We start from the raw sequence: 15,807 nt of genomic DNA, 5'->3' as shown, positions 1-15,807 counted from the left end.
ATTGCTCTGCACATCGGTGCACTCTCTTACAGATAATGACACTTGTCACACAGCCGCATTAATACATGGGGAGGGGAGCGGTATCAGTGCACATAATGGAGGAGATTATAGCAGGACAGATCGTGCCGCTATAGCACTTCAGGCATTGACTTATTACAGAGGCGAAGCAAGAAGCTACACCAACAAGATGTAGATAACATCTTGTCTGCCGAAGTGGGTGGGGGAAGGAAAGTGAAAAACCCCCTCCTCCGGCGATCCCCACCAGAGCAAACTGCGCATCAGCTTAGTGCTACTGCACTGCGTCTCTACCCCGACCGGCTCTTCTGAGCACGCGCGAGATCTCGCTAGCATTGCAAGATCTCATGTGCAGCCTGGAGCTGCCAGCCACCGCAGGCAGGGACAGTTCTGTGTCTGGTTGTGGTGTATGGGCAATGACACCAGCAGCTGTCAAAATCGATCGCCCCGCATATCGTTGTTCTATCTTGTAGATAGCAGCACAGATATAAACAAGGGCGTTGAGCACACACAGCCGCAGTAAAACACGGGGGAGAAACAGTATCCATGCACATAACATACCACTCCCCCATAACACTGTTTCTTACATCTACCCCATTGTGCACGGATACCACCGCCCCAATATTGCTGGATCATGCATCTACACCGGGCATTCGGATGATAGGTCTTCAGTGAAAATGTTGACAAGTAATAGGTCAACATGAGTTTTTTGGGATTTTTTTCTTATTATTTTCAGGACTTTTTCAAACTTTACCACCCACATGGACTACAATTGGTAATAGTAACCTGTGCAGAGCTTGCTCACCATGTGAGGGGATGCAGTGCACTAATTGGTGGTCCACGTACTGGAAGGAACATTTTGACACCAAAAAACACATTAAAAAGACATGTTGACCGTTTCATGTGTCGACCATTTCCATGTTGACCATTTGGTGTCAACCCAGACATTGTCAACCTTCTGACTGTCGACCCATTGATCCATAAACCTATCTCCTAGGGGTCTATGCACTAAGCCTTGGAGAGAGAGAAAGTGGACAGATATAAAGTACTAACCAACCATCCAGCAGCATCGGAATGGGTGGGGTAAGAGGGCAGCTTCCCCCCCCCCCCCACCCCAAACATGAGAGGCACCAGCCAATGTACACAGGAGGTGCGATGTGCAGTCAGTTTAAAGACTGCACTTTACAACCTCCATGCAGAGGAGGGACCAGGCAACGGCGCACCCCATCTCCCAGCAGAGCAGTGCCATGATTCGTGGGTGTTTAGGGGCGTGGCCTAATGCAGAGGAGTGTCCACCTCCATGGGAGACCTGTGGCTGTGCTACTGTGCAATCAGGACAGGTACAGTAGTGTCTCTCCCACTCCATTTCTCCTCTCACCTTAAAACTCTCCCTCCCTAACACTCTCGCTCCTCGACACGGTCTCTCTCTACCTCACTGTGTCCCTCTCTTTCCCTGACACTCTCCTTCTCTCTTCCCGCTTACTCCCCACCGTGGTGCCGCCTCCATTTCATCCCCCATAGTAACGCCTCCTTCTCCCTGGTGGCTCCACCCTCAGAGGCACCAAATGAGGATCTATCTTGTCCGTCCCAGTCTATAAATGTTCTGACGTCCCTGCAACCAGCTCCTAACTCCTTTTTCAAACCCAGCCTGTAACATGGCAGTTAGGAACTGATTGGCTGGTGCTTTATCACTGTCAACATTATCTCTCTCCAAGGCTTAGAACATAGGGGGAGATGTACTAAGCAATGATAAAAGTGGAGAAGTGAGCCAGTGGAGAAGTTGCCCATGGAAACCTGCTCTGTATACTTTAATAGCATGCAAATTATAAATGTTACGTCAATGCTGATTGGTTGCATTGGGCAACTTTTCCACTGGCTCACTTCTCCACTTTTATCACTGCTTAGTACATCTCCCCCATAGACCCCTAACTCCAGAATCACAAATAGTTTATGAGGTAAATTAGTGTCAACTTCTAAAACCAATCGATATCTTCCAAACAGAGATAACGGACAAGAGCCATCATGCAGTGTCCCAAAAGTTATTCTTTGCGGCTATTGCCAAATTACTACCAAGACTATTGTTATGTCTGGCTTCAACATGTCATAAGATTTCAGTGTTCATCCAGGACACCTATGTTCAGCTTTAAGATCACTCAGCTGCTCAGAATAAAATGCTCCTGATCAGCCGAGTAGTGTATACCCAGCTTGACCCCTGTGACCCCTAGAAATAGCTTAGTGTGTATGTTCTTCAATGGGATAGGGAGGTCAGCAGTTAAAATATTAAACTGCACATAAGATGCACCCTCGTGACAGTTGCTGCTACGTTTTAGGCCATTTATTGGCTAGCACTCCTGCATACACACCTACGCAATTGTTGGGATGATATTGGGTGAATTGACCAATGATTGTATAGGTGCGTACCCTGCATTATTCAAAGATAGCAAACTACCATTCTGTGCAAAGTGTTATAAAAGAGGAAATTGTTCTAGAACTTATAAAATATTAGAAGATTAAAGACTGCAAACATAAATTACTGCTATATTCGATTACCATTTTCCCATGTTGACGTGGTTACATCCCCTGTAGCCCAATAACAAAGCCATGTTGTTGACCATACTTGTATCCAAATCATTTAGCAAAGAGGTCTTACATCTTAAGACTAATTAGTATAGGGGTGATTGATTTGACAGTATGTTTTCAGTAATTGTTAAATAGTGACTTAATGATCACAGAATTCCTGTACATTGGAAGTGCAAAGCATTTGCATCAGGCTCATTACAGAATGTGTTTATAGTGACACGTTTGGATTGGTTGCTCTGTCCTCCCCCTACTGAGTCATACAAGGGGCTACTGATGACCGCAGCGTTACCCTGTGGAAGGTGATTGTTAAATGGCTAAAAAGACCTACAACACAAAGTATTGCTAGTTTTCAAACATTGTTTTCTATGTTGCCAAATCTGAACAGGATACGCTGATTAATAACATGCCTTTGACACAAAAAGATTACTACAAGACAATGTAAAATAAATAAAATAGAACCATTACAAACTAAGTGCAATTGGGAGACTTGACACACAAAAAGGAAAAATCCATACAAGAAAAAGCTGTTTTCCAGAACCAAGGGGACGCAACACGCAGCATAGTAAAACTGACAGTGATGTAGGGTACTCAGCAAGTAAAATACAAACCTATTAACGATTAACTCACCCCCAGCAGTCTGCTCATTTGAGGCAAATTCCACAGCTTGTAATCACCAAGTAATGCTATGCATATCTGGGTAATATCAGAATTGGTTAGGAGACAGTATATTAAAAGGGATGAATAAGAAAGAATAAACTACAATAACCAGATTATACAGTGGTGTTCTATGAAGCAGTACCCATCTCAGGACATTCTAGTTACAGGACACTTACTAATAAATATGTTTTAATCACAAAATCTTCAGACAAGGAAAGCAAAAAATCCATTCCACCACTCTGCCAAGCCCAGGTAAATGCTCTTAAGGTGTAAGGTGCATACACACTTGCCGATGAACGACGTCGCTCACTTTATCGGCAAGTGTTTATGCCGGCAACGATGGCCAATGCGTGGCACCGTGGGTCGTTAACAACCCTCGGTGTTGGCAGTGCATGTATGTTCAATCTGGACTGTTGTCCAGGAGCTACATGCACGGCCCGGCCGCTGTGTGACATCACTTAGCGATATGAACGGTCATATCGCTCAGTGTGTACACAGCTTTACGTCGTCTAGTGTGTATGCAGCATTACATAGGGTTTTCAACAATGTGTTTGTTAGTACTCCCCACCAGTTAGTAGTAACAAACAAATAAACAAAACAAAACCTAATACTAGTCTAATAAGTCATGAATATTTTAGAGAGAAAGAAAAAAAAAAAACTCTGTTAGTGTCCATACAATTAAGAAAAGCTTTCACCCCAAACAGCCTCTTCAATCTGCTATGTTTGGGACAATGTTAGTGCCAATTTAACCCTTAATTGGGAGGGGGGGGGGGGGGGGGTGAAACTTTACAGAAATCAGATTTGGAATTACAGGAAATAGAAATTCAGGTAGAAAACAAATAAATAGAAACAGAAATCATAGTAGGGGCAAACATTTTGGGTAATAAATTCCACAGGTCTATATTCCACCCACGAAAGGTACCAGATGAGGCAGACGTCTTGTACGCACTACAAAGGATTACCCTGGTTGGCGTTAGTTACTCCAATAAAGAGGAGACACAAAATGGGTGGTTTCAGCATCCTAAATGCTCTGAGCAGGGTCAAACCATAACCATCAGGTCCATGTATTTTTAATCTCATCCACAAGCTTAACAGATGAGGCAGCCATGTTGGGCACATTACAAAAGGTTACACTATGGGAGATAAGCCATACAAAGACCCAAAGGATATCTGGAAAAATGCCATTTGTGATAGTATGGTATACCCTGCATAGACAGATCCACATAAAGTACATCCTGCCCACAAAAGGATGCACTTCAGTGGAGGTATAACACACACACACACACACACACACACACACACACGCACACACACACACACACACACACACACAATGGGGCAAAAGCACATGGTAACAAAGCAAGCAGTGCTGCAGTTCTGGCACAATCCGTGATGGAACCACGTGCTGACCGATGGAGGTGGCAATATCAACAAAGGACGGGTATGCAAACCACAGCTAAACAGCGTCTAAAATTAAGAAGTAGCATCCAACAAATTATGTAGTATCCCGATATGTTGCAGCAGCCCCAAGGAAGAATCTGCTGGTGTGTTGGTAGGGAGTGCAGTGAACAGTGCAGTGTCAGATTCCCCCCGGAGTGGAGAAGAAAAGCCTCATCCAATGCAGCAGGAATCTTACTCGCAGGGACAGAGGTTATCACTAACACGGTCCCTGCAAATTAGTACATACAGTAGCAGATACATTTAGTGCTCCGAGTATTAATCAGATTTCTTCAGATTCTTTGGTCAGTATTTGCACAATGCAGTATACGGTTTGAGAAGCTTGTTGTCTAATCTATTGTGATAATTCTACTCACCAATTCTACTCAAGGGTAATATACAAGGTAATCGTGCAGAAAGATACAGAACAGGGACAGTGATCATTAATTCATGTGCCAATACACCAGTGCTGCTCACATACGTACCCTAAGTGTAGACAATGAATAATTGGCCAATGACCTTCTAACTAAGGCTTCAATGTCAATTGGTAGTAGGTGTCACATACTGTTAGCAGCCACCATTATGCAATGGAAACTACAAGACCAGAAAACATTAACAAAAGTAAGTTTCAGCAACACACCAGAAACAGCTGTCCAGGTGACATTTATTTATTTATTTATTTATATAGTAGCCGAGGTTAGCTACAAATAAATCAGTCAAAAGACGCACATAACGTGCACTGCATATGCACACCAGAGGAGTAAAATGTTTTTACTTACATCCAGTTCTGCAACAGTGGCACATACTATATAGAAGGAGAAACAACCAGGCATTGGAGGGTATCTGCAGTAAATACTAAAGTCCCACCACCCAATTTAAAATATAATACAATAATGAAGCATTTGGACAGTGTTAATAAACAGGAAAATGGCTGTGATTCCATATAAAGCATTTGTCACATGAATGATCTATCAGAGATGTCATAGCCAGCCTATTATCATCAGAGATGGATTCTCCTCTAGACCGGAACATATGCCTCTGGGTCCAGGTCTACCTCAGACACTTGTGGGAGCATGCCCTAACTGTTCTCACCCTACACTTGTCCAGGCCTTGTTTGGCCTAAGTGCAGGGATACCTAAAGCTGGATACACACTGGAGTGATGGGCAATCGGACAGATTTTAGGGACGATTGCCCTAGAGCCTAACTGCCCATACACAATAGAATGATTTAACAAAGGACGGAGCGACCACTGTTCTGTCCATCATTAGCATAGACCAGCTTGCTAGCGTTATCGCTAGGTTTGATGTCCAGCCGGGACAACCAACCGCTGTTGCATGCAACTGCAGGTACACACATCATCCGTACCCACTGAGCGACTTAACCAATTTGTCATTACAAAATGGCAAAATCTGCCTGACGTCGCCCCAGTGTGTACCCAGCTTAAGTGTAAAGGTACATACACACTGAGCACTTTTCCACCCTGCCCGGCGATGTCAGCAGGGGTGAGCGGCTTTATATAGCAGGACGCTATGGAAAGCCGCTCACCCCGCCGTTCACCTACCGGTAATACCAGTAAATGAACAGCGCCCGCCAGCGATGAAGCGGGAGCGCGCATCAGCGCTCACAGTTTGGGCAAAACACCAAAATTGAGCTGCTTTCAGCTCAAAATCGCCCTGTGTGTATGGGCCTTAAGATGTGACCAAACCAGACTTTGTGGGAAATTTCCAATGCTTGGAGAGAGATAAAGTACTAGCAAACTAGCTCCTGTCATGTTACAGGCTGTGTTGGATAAATGTAATTTTAATTACCTACCAGTAAATGCTTTTCTCGTAGTTCGTAGAGGATACTAGGGTCCACATTAGTACAATGGGGTATAGACGGGTCTACTAGGAGCCTTAGGCACTTTAAGAAATTAAGTGTGCGCTGGCTCCTCCCTCTATGCCCCTCCTACCACACTCCATCTAGAAACTGTGCCCGTGGAGACGGACATACCTTGAGAGAAGGATTTAAAAATAAGAATTTACTTACCGATAATTCTATTTCTCATAGTCCGTAGTGGATGCTGGGGACTCCGAAAGGACCATGGGGAATAGCGGCTCCGCAGGAGACTGGGCACAAAAGTAAAAAGCTTTAGGACTACCTGGTGTGCACTGGCTCCTCCCCCTATGACCCTCCTCCAAGCCTCAGTTAGGATACTGTGCCCGGACGAGCGTACACAATAAGGAAGGATTTTGAATCCCGGGTAAGACTCATACCAGCCACACCAATCACACCGTACAACTTGTGATCTGAACCCAGTTAACAGCATGATAACAGAAGGAGCCTCTGAAAAGATGGCTCACAACAACAATAACCCGATTTGTGTAACAATAACTATGTACAAGTAATGCAGACAATCCGCACTTGGGATGGGCGCCCAGCATCCACTACGGACTATGAGAAATAGAATGATCGGTAAGTAAATTCTTATTTTCTCTAACGTCCTAGTGGATGCTGGGGACTCCGAAAGGACCATGGGGATTATACAAAGCTCCCAAACGGGCGGGAGAGTGCGGATGACTCTGCAGCACCGAATGAGAGAACTCCAGGTCCTCCTCAGCCAGGGTATCAAATTTGTAGAATTTAGCAAACGTGTTTGCCCCTGACCAAGTAGCTGCTCGGCAAAGTTGTAACGCCGAGACCCCTCGGGCAGCCGCCCAAGATGAGCCCACTTTCCGTGTGGAATGGGCTTTTACAGATTTTGGCTGTGGCAGGCCTGCCACAGAATGTGCAAGCTGAATTGTACTACAAATCCAACGAGCAATCGTCTGCTTAAAAGCAGGAGCACCCAGCTTGTTGGGTGCATATAGGATAAACAGCGAGTCAGATTTTCTGACTCCAGCCGTCCTGGAAACATATTTTCAGGGCCCTGACTACGTCCAGCAACTTGGAATCCTCCAAGTCCCTAGTAGCCGCAGGCACCACAATAGGCTGGTTTAAGTGAAATGCTGAAACCACCTTAGGGAGAAATTGAGGACGAGTCCTCAATTCTGCCCTGTCCGTATGAAAAATTAGGTAAGGGCTTTTATAGGATAAAGCCGCCAACTCTGATACACGCCTGGCTGAAGCCAGGGCTAACAGCATTACCACTTTCCATGTGAGATATTTTAAGTCCACAGTGGTGAGTGGTTCAAACCAATGTGATTTTAGGAATCCCAAAACTACATTGAGATCCCAAGGTGCCACTGGAGGCACAAAAGGAGGCTGTATATGCAGTACTCCCTTGACAAACGTCTGAACTTCAGGAACAGAAGCTAATTCTTTTTGGAAGAATATTGACAGGGCCGAAATTTGAACCTTAATGGACCCTAATTTGAGGCCCATAGACAGTCCTGTTTGCAGGAAATGCAGGAATCGGCCCAGTTGAAATTCCTCTGTAGGGGCCTTCCTGGCCCCGCACCACCCGGTTACATCCTTCCTGGCTTTGATCAGGGTAGGGATGACTTCATCCGGAATGCCTTTTTCCTTCAGGATCCGGCGTTCAACCGCCATGCCGTCGAACGCAGCCGCGGTAAGTCTTGGAACAGACATGGTCCCTGCTGGAGCAGGTCCTTTCTTAGAGGTAGAGGCCACGGGTCTTCCGTGAGCATCTCTTGAATTTCCGGGTACCAAGTCCTTCTTGGCCAATCCGGAGCCACGAGTATAGTCTTTACTCCTCTCCTTCTTATGATTCTCAGTACTTTTGGTATGAGAGGAAGAGGAGGGAACACATACACTGACTGGTACACCCACGGTGTTACCAGAGCGTCCACAGCTATTGCCTGAGGGTCCCGTGACCTGGCGCAATATCTGTCCAGTTTTTTGTTGAGGCGGGACGCCATCATGTCCACCTTTGGTTTTTCCCAACGGTTCACAATCATGTGGAAGACTTCTGGGTGAAGTCCCCACTCCCCCGGGTGAAGATCGTGTCTGCTGAGGAAGTCTGCTTCCCAGTTGTCCACTCCCGGAATGAACACTGCTGACAGTGCTATCACATGATTTTCCGCCCAGTGAAGAATCCTTGCCACTTCCGTCATTGCCCTCCTGCTTCTTGTGCCGCCCTGTCTGTTTACGTGGGCGACTGCCGTGATGTTGTCCGACTGGATCAACACCGGCTGACCCTGAAGCAGAGGCCTTGCCTGACTTAGGGCATTGTAAATGGCCCTTAGTTCCAGGATATTTATGTGAAGTGATGTTTCCATGCTTGACCACAAGCCCTGGAAATTTCTTCCCTGTGTGACTGCTCCCCAGCCTCTCAGGCTGGCATCCGTGGTCACCATGACCCAATCCTGAATGCCGAATCTGCTGCCCTCTAGGAGATGAGCACTCTGTAACCACCACAGGAGAGACACCCTTGTCCTTGGAGACAGGGTTATCCGCTGATGCATTTGAAGATGCGATCCGGACCATTTGTCCAGCAGATCCCACTGAAAAGTTCTTGCGTGGAATCTGCCGAATGGAATCGCTTCGTAAGAAGCCACTATCTTTCCCAGGACCCTTGTGCATTGATGCACTGACACTTTTCCTGGTCTTAGGAGGTTCCTGACTAGGTCGGATAACTCCCTGGCTTTCTCTTCCGGGAGAAACACCTTTTTCTGTACTGTGTCCAGAATCATCCCTAGGAACAGCAGACGTGTCGTCGGAATCAGCTGCGATTTTGGAATATTTAGAATCCATCCGTGCTGTCGTAGTACTACTTGAGATAGTGCTACTCCGACCTCTAACTGTTCTCTGGACCTTGCCCTTATCAGGAGATCGTCCAAGTAAGGGATAATTAAGACGCCTTTTCTTCGAAGAAGAATCATCATTTCGGCCATTACCTTGGTAAAGACCCGGGGTGCCGTGGACAATCCAAACGGCAGCGTCTGAAACCGATAGTGACAGTTCTGTACCACAAACTTGAGGTACCCTTGGTGAGAAGGGCAAATTGGGACATGGAGGTAAGCATCCTTGATGTCCAGAGACACCATATAGTCCCCTTCTTCCAGGTTCGCTATCACTGCTCTGAGTGACTCCATCTTGAACTTGAACCTTTTTATGTAAGTGTTCAAGGATTTCAGATTTAAAATGGGTCTCACCGAGCCGTCCGGCTTCGGTACCACAAACAGCGTGGAATAATACCCCTTTCCCTGTTGTAGGAGGGGTACCTTGATTATCACCTGCTGGGAATACAGCTTGTGAATGGCTTCCAATACCGCCTCCCTGTCGGGGGGAGACGTTGGTAAAGCAGACTTCAGGAACCGGCGAGGGGGAGACGTCTCGAATTCCAATTTGTACCCCTGAGATACTACCTGCAGGATCCAGGGGTCCACTTGCGAGTGAGCCCACTGCGCGCTGAAATTTTTGAGACGGGCCCCCACCGTGTCTGAGTCCGCTTGTAAGGCCCCAGCGTCATGCTGAGGACTTGGCAGAAGCGGGGGAGGGCTTCTGTTCGTGGGAAGAGGCTGTCTGCTGCAGTCTTTTTCCCCTTCCTCTGCCTCGGGGCAGATATGAGTGGCCTTTTGCCCGCTTGCCCTTATGGGGATGAAAGGACTGAGCCTGAAAAGACGGTATCTTTTTCTGCAGCGAGGTGACTTGGGGTAAAAAGGTGGATTTCCCAGCCGTTGCCGTGGCCACCAGGTCCGATAGACCAACCCCAAATAAGTCCTCCCCTTTATACGGCAATACTTCCATATGCCGTTTGGAATCCGCATCCCCTGACCACTGTCGCGTCCATAATCCTCTTCTGGCAGAAATGGACAGCGCACTTACTCTTGATGCCAGAGTGCAAATATCCCTCTGTGCATCTCGCATATATAGAAATGCATCCTTTAAATGCTCTATAGTCAATAATATATTGTCCCTGTCCAGGGTATCAATATTTTCAGTCAGGGAATCCGACCAAGCCACCCCAGCACTGCACATCCAGGCTGAGGCGATTGCTGGTCGCAGTATAATACCAGTATGTGTGTATATACTTTTTAGGATATTTTCCAGCTTCCTATCAGCTGGTTCCTTGAGGGCGGCCGTATCAGGAGACGGTAACGCCACTTGTTTTGATAAGCGTGTGAGCGCCTTATCTACCCTAGGGGGTGTTTCCCAACGTGCCCTAACCTCTGGCGGGAAAGGGTATAATGCCAATAATTTTTTAGAAATTAGCAGTTTATCGGGGGAAACCCACGCTTCATCACACACCTCATTTAATTCATCTGATTCAGGAAAAACTACGGGTAGTTTTTTCACACCCCACATAATACCCTTTTTTGTGGTACTTGTAGTATCAGAAATGTTCAAAACCTCCTTCATTGCCGTGATCATGTAACGTGTGGCCCTACTGGACATTACGTTTGTCTCGTCACCGTCGACACTGGAGTCAGTGTCCGTGTCTGTGTCGACCTGAGGTAACGGGCGCTTTAGAGCCCCTGACGGTGTTTGAGACGCCTGTACAGGTATTAACTGATTTGCCGGCTGTCTCATGTCGTCAACAGTCTTTTGTAAAGTGCTGACACTATCACGTAATTCCTTCCATAAGACCATCCAGTCAAGTGTCGACTCCCTAGGGGGTGACATCACTAACACAGGCAATTGCTCCGCCTCCACACCATTTTCCTCCTCATACATGTCGAAACAACGTACCGACACACAGCACACACACACACAGGGAATGCTCTGATAGAGGACAGGACCCCACTAGCCCTTTGGGGAGACAGAGGGAGAGTTTGCCAGCACACACCAGAGCGCTATATATATATATATATATATATATATATAGGGATAACCTTATATAAGTGTTTTTCCCTAATATAGCTGCTGTATATATTTATATGCCAATTTAGTGCCCCCCCTCTCTTGTTTTACCCTGTTTCTGTAGTGCAGGACTGCAGGGGAGAGTCAGGGAGCCTTCCTCCAACGGAGCTGTGAGGAAAAAATGGCGCCAGTGTGCTGAGGAGATAGGCTCCGCCCCCTTTTCGGCGGCCTTTCTCCCGCTTTTTTATGGAAAAATTGGCAGGGGTTAAATGCATCCATATAGCCCAGGAGCTATAGGTGATGTATTTTTTGCCAAAAAAGGTGTTTTTATTGCGTCTCAGGGCGCCCCCCCACAGCGCCCTGCACCCTCAGTGACCGGAGTGTGAAGTGTGCTGAGAGCAATGGTGCACAGCTGCGGTGCTGTGCGCTACCTTATTGAAGACAGGACGTCTTCTGCCGCCGATTTTCCGGACCTCTTCAGTCTTCTGGCTCTGTAAGGGGGCCGGCGGCGCGGCTCTGGGACCCATCCATGGCTGGGCCTGTGATCGTCCCTCTGGAGCTAATGTCCAGTAGCCTAAGAAGCTCAATCCACTCTGCACGCAGGTGAGTTCGCTTCTTCTCCCCTTAGTCCCTCGGTGCAGTAAGCCTGTTGCCAGCAGGTCTCACTGAAAATAAAAAACCTATTTTAAACTTTTACACTAAGCAGCTCAGGAGAGCCCCTTAGCCTGCACCCGTCTCGTTCGGGCACAAAAATCTAACTGAGGCTTGGAGGAGAGTCATAGGGGGAGGAGCCAGTGCACACCAGGTAGTCCTAAAGCTTTTTACTTTTGTGCCCAGTCTCCTGCGGAGCCGCTATTCCCCATGGTCCTTTCGGAGTCCCCAGCATCCACTAGGACGTTAGAGAAAGGACAGTGGTGAGATTCGAACCAGCACACACAAATAAAGAGGAAAGCCATGCTAACCAAATTTGAACAGGAACAGCTGCACAGACAACAATACTTAACCAAGTAACGGCACAGGAAACACGAAGCACTGGGTGAGCGCCCAGTATCCTCTATGGACTACGAGAAAAGGATTTACCGGTAGGAAATAAAAATCCCATTTTCTCTTAGTTCCTAGAGGATACTGGGGTCCTCATTAGTACCATGGGGATGTACCAAAGCTCCCAAACCAGGTGGGAGAGTGCTGAGGTTCCTGCAGAACTGATTGACCAAATTGAAGGTCCTCAGCAGCCAATGTATCGAACTTGTAGAACTTAGCAAACGTGTTCGAACCAGACCAAGTACCTGCTCGGCAGTGCTGTAAAGCAGAGACACCCCGGGCAGCTGCCCAGTTAGAACCAACTGACCTAGTAGAGTGGGCCTGTACAGATTTTCGACATTGAAAACCTGCAGTGGAATAAGCATGTTGGATAGTAAGCCTGACACAGTGTGCAATAGTCTGCTTTGAAACAGGACACCCAATTTTACTGGGATCACAAAGAACAAACATTATCTGTGACGAGCTGTTCGATTTACATACACCTTCAAAGCCCTCAACATCTAGGGACTTTGAGGTAGAGGTGGCGTCGGTAACCACAATAGGTTGGTTGATGTGAAATGCAGACACCACCTTTGGAAGAAATTGCTGACAAGTTCTGAGTTCAGCTCGATCCTCATGAAAAATCAAATGGGGGCTCTTGTGAGACAATGCCCCCAGTTCAGACACCCGCCTGGCTGAAGCCAGGGCCAACAGTGCAACGGTCTTCCACGTAAGAAACTCTACGTCCACCTCCTGTAAGGGCTCAAACCATTCCAGTTGGAGGAACTGCAACACCACGTTGAGATCCCAAGGTGCCATGGGAGGCACAAAGGGCGGCTGAATATGCAGAACACCCTTCAAGAACGTCTGAACATCAGGGGGGGGGGGGGGAAGCCAGTTGTTTCTGAAAGAAAAATGGACAACGCCGAAATCTGGACTTTTATGGAGCCCAGGCGTAGGCCCACATCCACACCTCACTGCAGAAAAAGCAGATCACGTCCCAGTTGAAAATCCACCGTAGGAAATTTCCTGTTCTCACACCAAGAGACGTATTTCTTCCGAATACGGTAGTAGTGCTTAGACATTACTCCTTTTCTGGCTTGGATCAAAGTCGGAATAACCTTATCCGGAATTCGTTTCCGAGCTAGAATTTGACGCTCAACTTCTAAGCCGTCAAACGTAGCCGTGGTTAAGTGTCTTGGTATCCTCTCAAAGAGGTAGAGGCCACGGATCCTCCAGGAGCATGTCCAGTAGATACGCGTACCAAGCCAGTCTTGGCCAGTCCAGAGCAATGAGAATTGCTTGAACCCTTTCCCTTTTTATTCTTTTGAGAATCTTTGGGATCAGTGGCAGTGGCGGAAACACATAAACCCTCTGGTAGATCCATGGGGAAGCCAGAGCGTCCACACCACTGCCTGTGGGTCCCTCAACCTGGAACAATACTGCTGTAGCTTCTTGTTTAGAAGAGAGGCCATCATGTCAATTTGTGGAATGCCCCACCTCCGGGTGGAGGTCATGTCTGCTGAGGAAGTCTGCTTCCCAGTTGTCTACTCCCAGAATGAAGATTGCCGACAATGCCACCGTGTGTCTATCTGCCCAGTGGAGAATTCTTGTCACCTCTGACATTGCTGCTCTGCTCTTCGTTCCGCCCTGTCGGTTTTTGCACATTACTGCCGTCACTTTATCTGACTGAACTTGAATGGATTGATCTTGAAGAAAATGTGATGCCTGTAGAAGGGTGTTGTATATGGCCCTTAGTTCCAGAATGTTGATCAGAAGAATGGCTTCTTGACTTGACCATTTTCCTTGGAACCTTTCCCCTTGGGTGACTGCTCCCCAACCTCTGAGGCTTGCATCTATGCTTAGCAGAATTTTGAATCCCGAACCGTCGGCCCTCAGTCAGGTGAGAAGTCTGAAGCCACCATAGAAGAGAAACCCTGGCTCTCTGCGACAGACGTATCTTTTGGTGCATGTGGAGATGCGATCCGGACCATCTGTCCAACAGATCCAGCTGGAAGGGCCTTGCGTGAAACCTTCCATACTGTAGCACCTTGTAGGCGGCTACCATCTTCCCCAGAAGGTGAATGCAGAGATGCACTGATATCCGGGTTAGTTTCAAGACATCCTGCACCATCGACTGGATTACCAATGCCTTTTCCAATGGAAGGAACACCTTCTGTGCCTCCGTATCCAGTATCATCCCCAGGAATGGAAGCCTCAGTGTTAGTTCCAGGTGAGATTTTGGTAGGTTCAGAATCCACCCGTGATGACGGAGTCGTCGAGTTGAGAGGGCAATGTTACAGGTATTACCTGTAACAGGGCTGCACCCCCCCCTCCCCCCCCCCCACCTAAGTCCACCTCACCCTCCTCTTGGTCCGTGACACATCATCATCATGTGTCAGCCTTCAGGATTTGGGCCAGAGTACGCTTTTGTGGACAAATGGCAGGGGTCTGAGACACTGGCATGGGACTGGAATCTCTATTCATCAGGTCATCCATAGACTGTCTTAACTGTTGTGTCTCTTTCTCAGTATGGGACAATTTATTAGAAATATCGGAGATCATCCCTTTTAGAGAATCCAACCATGCTGGTCAGAGAATGTGTACTACCCCGAGTACATTGTAGTGATACCCCTGAAGAATAAAAACACTCTGCAGTGCATAAAACCCACTCCTTGCCTGCCATTGTAATGTGAAAGTATACACACACACACACACACACACACACACAGGAGAAAATTTAAGCCCAAATAACCCACACAGAGCCCTTCTATGGGGGACACAGAGTATGATGGAGCCAGCCACACAGCACCCTTTTTGCTAAAGCTGAGCTTAGCTGGGTCGCAGACCAAATACCCTTAATATGGTATTAGTATTCCTATACTGCTCCCCACCCACCCCGCTATGACACCTTGGTACCACTGAGGTAATCTGGAGTCCTTGTGGAAGAGCTGCGTGTCTCTGTCAGGCTGTTCAGTGAGCTGTAGACGGAAAATGGTGCTGGTGAGCCGCTGAATCCGCTTAAAGTGAAGCCCCCGTAATGGCACGCGGTCTTCCCGTTTTTTTTTATTTTTTTATACTGGCCGAGGTTATATTTGTGGTTTACAGTGGGTTAGAACCCCTGTAAACTTAGTGCCAGTGTGGGTATTGTGGTGGCTTCAGCGCACCACTCACAGCGGAACATGTTATGTCTCTGAAGCCTGGAGCCGCAGCCCGTCAGCGCTATGCTCCTACCCTCATTCCTCCATTACCGGCAGCGACCCGCTAACTGGGACGCCTGCCATCTACTCACCATTCTTCTTACTTCTGGCTCTGGTAGGGGTGGCGGCGTGCTGCGGGACTGTACGGTCGCC

General features: G+C 47.4%; 1 protein-coding gene across 2 annotated transcripts in view; it reads right to left on the bottom strand.

Moving 5' to 3' along the window:
• BICC1 (BicC family RNA binding protein 1) overlaps positions 1–15,807 on the bottom strand; it is a 420,840-nt gene that overhangs the window by 383,004 nt on the left and 22,029 nt on the right. The gene's annotated exons all lie outside the window — the stretch shown is intronic.

The sequence above is a fragment of the Pseudophryne corroboree genome, chromosome 3, assembly GCF_028390025.1.
Source record: "Pseudophryne corroboree isolate aPseCor3 chromosome 3, aPseCor3.hap2, whole genome shotgun sequence".
NCBI lineage: Eukaryota > Metazoa > Chordata > Amphibia > Anura > Myobatrachidae > Pseudophryne > Pseudophryne corroboree.
This window is presented reverse-complemented; position numbering and strand designations above follow the sequence as displayed.